Source organism: Dermochelys coriacea, chromosome 1, assembly GCF_009764565.3.
Source record: "Dermochelys coriacea isolate rDerCor1 chromosome 1, rDerCor1.pri.v4, whole genome shotgun sequence".
NCBI classification, from domain to species: domain Eukaryota; kingdom Metazoa; phylum Chordata; order Testudines; family Dermochelyidae; genus Dermochelys; species Dermochelys coriacea.
The window spans coordinates 106,615,883-106,622,216 of record NC_050068.2 but is presented as its reverse complement, the minus strand read 5'-3'; positions in this window follow the sequence as shown (position 1 = coordinate 106,622,216).

The following is a 6,334-nucleotide window of genomic DNA, read 5'->3' as shown; positions in this document are numbered from 1 at the left end:
ATGAGAGCACCTGATAATCTTTGATTAACTTATCCTCATAACACCCCCATGAGGTAGGGAAGCACTATTATCCCCATTTTACAGATGAGGCACAGAGGAGCTAGATTAATGGGAGTTAGGTGCCTACTTGTTTTTGAAAATCCCAGTAGGTGCCTATTTACTTCTTTAGGTGCCTAAATACATTTAAAAATCTGACTCTAACTTGTTCTAGGTCACAGAAATCATAAGAATGGCCATACTGGGTCAGACCAAAGGTCCATCTAGCCCAGTATCCTGTCTTCCATCAGTGGCCAATGCCAGGTGCCCCAGAGGGAATGAACAGAACAGGGAATCATCAAGTGATCCATCCCCTGTTGCCCATTTCCAACTTCTGGCAAACAAAAGCTAGGGACACCATCCCTGCCCATCCTGGTTAATAGCCATTGATGGACCTATCCTCCATGAGCTTATCTAGTTCTTTTTTGAACACATAAGAATACTGCTCACAGCGGGGACTTGAGCCCAGGCATCCAGTTTTCTTCTTGACCACTGCATCATCCCTCCTTAGGGTATGTCTACACTGCAATTAGACATCCGCAGCTGGCTCATGCTGTCTGACTTGGGCTTGGGGTGTGGGGCTGTTTAATTGAAGAATAGACTTTTGGGCTTGGGCTGGAGCCCAACCTTTAGGACCCTGTTAGGTGGGAGGGTTTCAGAGCTCAGACTGCAGCTTGAGCCTGGAAATCTACACTGCAATTAAACAGTCCCGAAGTCTGAGCCCCACGAGCCTGAGTCAGTTGGCATAGGCCAGCTGTGGATTTGCAGAGTAGACACACCCTTAGTGCCCAACGCCTAACCAGAACCAGCAGGTTTCCTTTTTTTTTCTACATTTGTCTATTAACATTTGTGTGTGTTCCTTTTATGCCTGTGTAAGTCTCTGAAGAAGAGCTGAATTAAGCTGGGACAGTCAGTTTTAGTTTATATGTATAAAGGATGTGCACCATATTTAACTACTTCCAGCAAGGAATTGTTGTTGTGAAGGTCACTTTTAAAGGGGATTTACCACTCTTCTTAGACAAAGAGATTTTTTATATTTCTTTCTTAAGTGGCAAGTTGCTTCCCACGCCCCCCCCCCCTTGCTTTTGTATTCAGTCAATACTAAAAAAGATTTTTGAAAGGTTGTCTTCATCCTTTTCCCTCTTAGTCCTTTTTGCCATAGTGAAACAACATCAGAAAAACTGCAAAATGTTAGGTGCAATAAAACTAAGATTAAGATCAAATTGACTTAAATCTTCCATCCTACTGCAATACACCATACCAAGTGATGGAGTTTATAGAAATGATAATTCAGTACAGGGAAAGATAAAAAGGGTCAAATGAGTGTATCCAAATAGTCTTTTTTGCTTGTAGTTTTGTACATCTGTATCCCTGATGTCTCTTTTAACATGTTTGATTATTGCAACCGAAAGATTGAGTATTAAAATACAGTAGAACCCCATTTATCTGACCCTCCATCATCCGGCTGTCTGTATTAACCGAACAACCAGCGCATCCAGGTCCAGAGGTGGGTGATCTCTCCTGTGGCCACCAGATGGTGCTACAACCTTGCACTTTCCTGTTCTCCAGATTATCCAAATTTTTGATTATCCCATCTGGCCCCAGTGCCAATTAAATGAGATAAACCGGGTTCTGCTGTTCTTGCATTTGAGAAAAGGGTATTTCCTTAGTAATGAAGGCATCACCAATAAAGCAGCATTGCACTTATAGTCATAATTGACCTTCTCTGGTTTTTCTTTACTTCAAATAGTCAGAAGTTGTGTATTATTCTTTCTATTCATTCTTTATTACAAATCGTGCATTCTTTATACTAAATCAGATACACTCAGAAAGTAATCAAAATCTTCCTATTAGTTTGCTGAGAGCAGCTCCTCTGAATAGCTCTTCTAGTGCCATCTTTATTATATAGAAATTAGACAAAGAGAAAGAGGCAATTCTTTACCAATTCCTTCTTAGGGCCCAAATCCTGTAAAGCATTTCACCTGTGTTTAAAATTTAAGCATATAAGTAGTCCCTTTGAAATCATGGGACTAATCATATGTTTAAAGATGAGCATGTGCTTAAGCATCTGTAGGATTGGGACCTAATATTGAACTTAAAAAAAGTAAACTTAACTTAAATTGTATAGAAGACAGTGTGATGGTCTGTACCCCTTTACTCAATCCTTGCACTCTATTGTAATAATCCTTGTACAGAGCATATCTTGTGAGGTATTTGAAAACTCATAATTTGCTGATTATTATTGTCCTAGTAATATATGTTTGGCAATATTGTATGTAAAGTTATAAGATTCCACTGTATGGTGTTACTAAAACATGTTCCAAGTCTGGGGAGTGACCAACCCAGTTTCTAACAGAGACAAAGGGCAGGCTGATGCCTCAGCCAGGTGTAAACAAGGTCAAATGGGCCATCACCTGCTAAGTGGCTATTCACTGGCAGGAAAGAGGACATGGTTGAAAAATTTGCATTTTAGCAAAAAACAGTATGGGGTTCCCATCCACACAATCTGCCTGCTGTCATGTTCCCATCTAAAGATGCTTCTCAAAGGAGAGAGAGGACTATAAAAAGGAGGGGCAGCCACCACAGTGGATCTCTCCCTTTCTCTCTGCTTATGGCATTCATGACACCCGAAGAACAAAAGAGGTAGCGTTGGTCAGGCAAGAACTTGATTGAAAGAAGTTCAGCCAGTAGAACTGCTGAAACATGGTGAGAGAGGCTTTGCTTTGGATTAACTCCAGTTTTTGTTAAATTAGGAATTAATTGCATTTAACTTTTATTTTTCTCTTAACCATTTCTGACTTTTATGCCTCATTACTTGTATTCACTTAAAATCTATCTCTTTATAGTTAATAGACTGGCTTTATTTTAACTAATCCAGTGGGTTTAAATTGAAGTGTTTGGGAAAATCCATTTGGGATAACAAGATTTGTGCATATCGTTTCTATTAATAAAACAATGGACTTTATATGTCCAGGAGAAGGCTGGGCAGTACAAGATATACCCTTCTGGGGGGGGGGGGAAAGTCTGGGACTGGAAGTGTGTTGGGGTCACCCTGCAATAAACAAATCCAATGTGCATCTGGCAGGCTGCAACTCACACGGACAAAGCTGGGAGTAATTTATATGCTGGAGGCTGCTTGTGAGCAGACCAGAAGTGGCTGCTAAAGCAGCAAAGTGGTGAGACAGACACCTCAGATTAGAGGCAGGGGGACACAACCACTTATTAGTCTGGATCTTACCCTGGGTTTGTTACACAGGAATTATAGCATAGAACTTCTTTCGCTATGAGGTGAGATTCCATTACTCCATGCTCACCCTCAGGAAAATGCATTTCAAAGTGGAACTGGACTATAAAGTGAGGGTAAAAAACACCCAAGGTTTCTCTCGCTCTTTCACCTAAGAAGACAAAAGAAACAGCCATTTTGACTATGGGAGAGTTTCTGACCTGAAATTTGGTCAGCCCTGTTGCTGGGAGCATGTGGTAAGAATTTTATCTTGAACCAAGTCTAGATTAAGTTTTACCACTAGAAATCATTTTATCTTTAATGCCTGGTACTTGTAATCACTTAAAATCTCTCTTTGTAGTTAAATAAACATGTTTTCTTCTTTAATCAAAACGAATCCAGTGTCTGTGGCTCAACTGGACTATGTGGTAACTCCGTTAACAGTAGCAAACTGTTTGGATATTATTCCCTTAGAGGGCAACAGACCTAAAATATCTGACCTGACCAGGAGAAGGCTGAACACAGGTTTTAGGGAAGATTCAGGACAGGTAGGGTTGGGGTAGGGTCTGCAGGTACTAACCAAGGCTGCTGAGGTCAGTGTTGCTGGCAGGCAGCAGCTACAAGCAGAAACTCTGGTGTGACCTGCATGCTGTTTGTGAGGAGTCCAGATTGGCAGCTATAGCAACAAAGCATTGTGAGGCATCCCAGGTCGCAGGACTGGTGATAGACACAGATCCTCACTGATCTAGATTGCGCCCCAGAATGTCATACATGTAGACAGTTGTTTTAAAATCCTTCTTTTCCATGAGTTTTGTTCCTGCTGCTAAAATATTTTGATTTAATAAGGCCATATGGTCACTATAGCCCACTGGTCAGATCTCCTGAAGAAACGAACGGCAGGTGGATGAACTCAGTCGGACCTACTGGGTAAGCATGGTGGATACAGAGGCTACTGTAGCCCAACACCTGGTGGCAAAAATCATGGGATTGTATTGTAAGAAAGGTAAAGGCATAAGGCCTAATACCTGGGGGGGGGTAGTAAGTGTAAGGTACACTCAGAGACCAGAAAGAGGACAGAGGTGTAGCTAGCCCTGCAACCATGAGTGGTCTACTTCAATTTGAAAGTTGGACAAATCATCAACTATTTTGCAGATAATTGTCTAAATGCCTGTACTTGCACTGCAAGGCCACTGTGACATGATTTGGCAATGATTAACTACTTATGGGTAGAAAGTGGTACTACAGAAAAGGATGTGGGGTTTATAGTGGATCACAAATTAAATATGAGGGTGCTGTTATAGAAAAAACAAATGTCATTGTGGTGTGTATTAAGAGTGTCATATTTAAGATGTGGAATAACTGTTCTGCTCTGCATGGCACAGGTGACACCTCAGCTGGATATGGGGTCCAGCTTTGGGCACCACACTTTAAGAAAGATGTGAACGAATTCCAGAGGTCCAGGGGTCCAGAGGAGGTTAACAAAAATGATAAAAGTTTCAGAAAACATAACCTATGTGAAAGACTGGGCCTGTGTCTTCAAGAGAAGAGAATGCTGAATGGGGAACATATGTCTTCAAATATGTCAAAACGTTGTGATGATGAGGAGAGTGATCAATTGTTTGTGTCCACTGAGGGTAGGACAAGAAATAATCAGCTTAGCTGGTAGCATGGGAGATTTATGTTAGATATTAAGAAAACTTTCTAATTATAAGGATAATTAAGCACTAGAACAAGTTACCATGGGAGATTGTGAAATCCATGTGCTTGGAAGCTTATAAGAGGTTAGAGAACAGGGTTTAGCAATAAAATGCATATAGAGAATAATGAAAGAGCTCTCCAAAGTCGGGACCTAAAAGACCATAAGGACAGTGGAGATGTATATGAAGAGAAAAGGGAAGCTCAAGAGAAAGAAGAACGAGAAGAGATTAAATTTTGGGGAGGCCTAGTTTGAAATGACAGCTGGATTGCTGCTTGAGATATGGGATGGGATGCAGGGAAAAGAGGATAGGAGAAAAGAGGTGGATTTTGGCCATCGTCAGCATGGCATAGGTAGCTGAAACCATAGACAGATGAAGCTGCGGGGGGAAAGAGAATGTAATGGGACAGATAGATGGCTTTGGGGAAAAATGGGAGGGGGGAGAAGCTATTATTAGCAACACATAGAAATTGCATAAGGTCTGATTGTTCCTGACTTTAGAACATGTGTGTGAGGGAAGGGGCAGAAAGACATGGGGAAATGGTTTTGTCCCATCTCTGCTAGCACTGGAACTGTTCTCTGAACCATCATAGGACAGTCTCTTGCTGAAAATTGTTGTTGGTCATGTGTCAGTCTCCTAGTGTAGAAAGAGCCAAAGAGACAGCAAATCCCACAGCAGCCACAAAGCTGGACTTATTTTCAACAGGTACATAGAGATTGTGTTATACTATTAGTAAGGTGTACTTGTTTCTAGATGCGAGCTGAACAATATAGGTGAGAGAGAAGCAATTCCTTACACTTACTAGAGCTCAATCATTTTCTCTCACTTCTTTTGCATTCATATTTCCTAACTTATGTTTTCAATTCTCTCTCTCTCTCTATCACACACACACACACAACCCCTTTCCCTCCTTCTTACCCCCCTCTTTCTCTGACCCTAAGCAGACTTAAGGAGCATATTCTCAGCTGGTGTAAAACAGCCTAGTTCCAGTGATTCTATTGGAGCTAGACTGATGTATGCCAGCTGAGGAGCTAGTTGTGAAGGTGTGTACCAACCTCACACTGGGCCAGAAGGGATTAATGAGAGCATGTGGGCTCAAACAGCCTCCTCTCCACTACACTCGGAGAAAGGAGTTTAAAAGGCAGAGCCCAGTTCAGACGGGGACTGACCAAGAAGGAGAGTGATTGGTGGCTCTCACTCAATGAGAGAAGCCTGGCTGGAGTCAGGATGCTGAGTGGGATTGCTGGCAGACAGAGCCTCCCTGAAGGAAAGTAGGGCTGCAATTGGGAGCCCAAGGCAGTTGTGAAGGAGAGCATGAGGAAATGAGTCTGCTAAGGGTTTTTCCATGCTGCTGAAAGGGCCTGCAAGTAGCAGGACT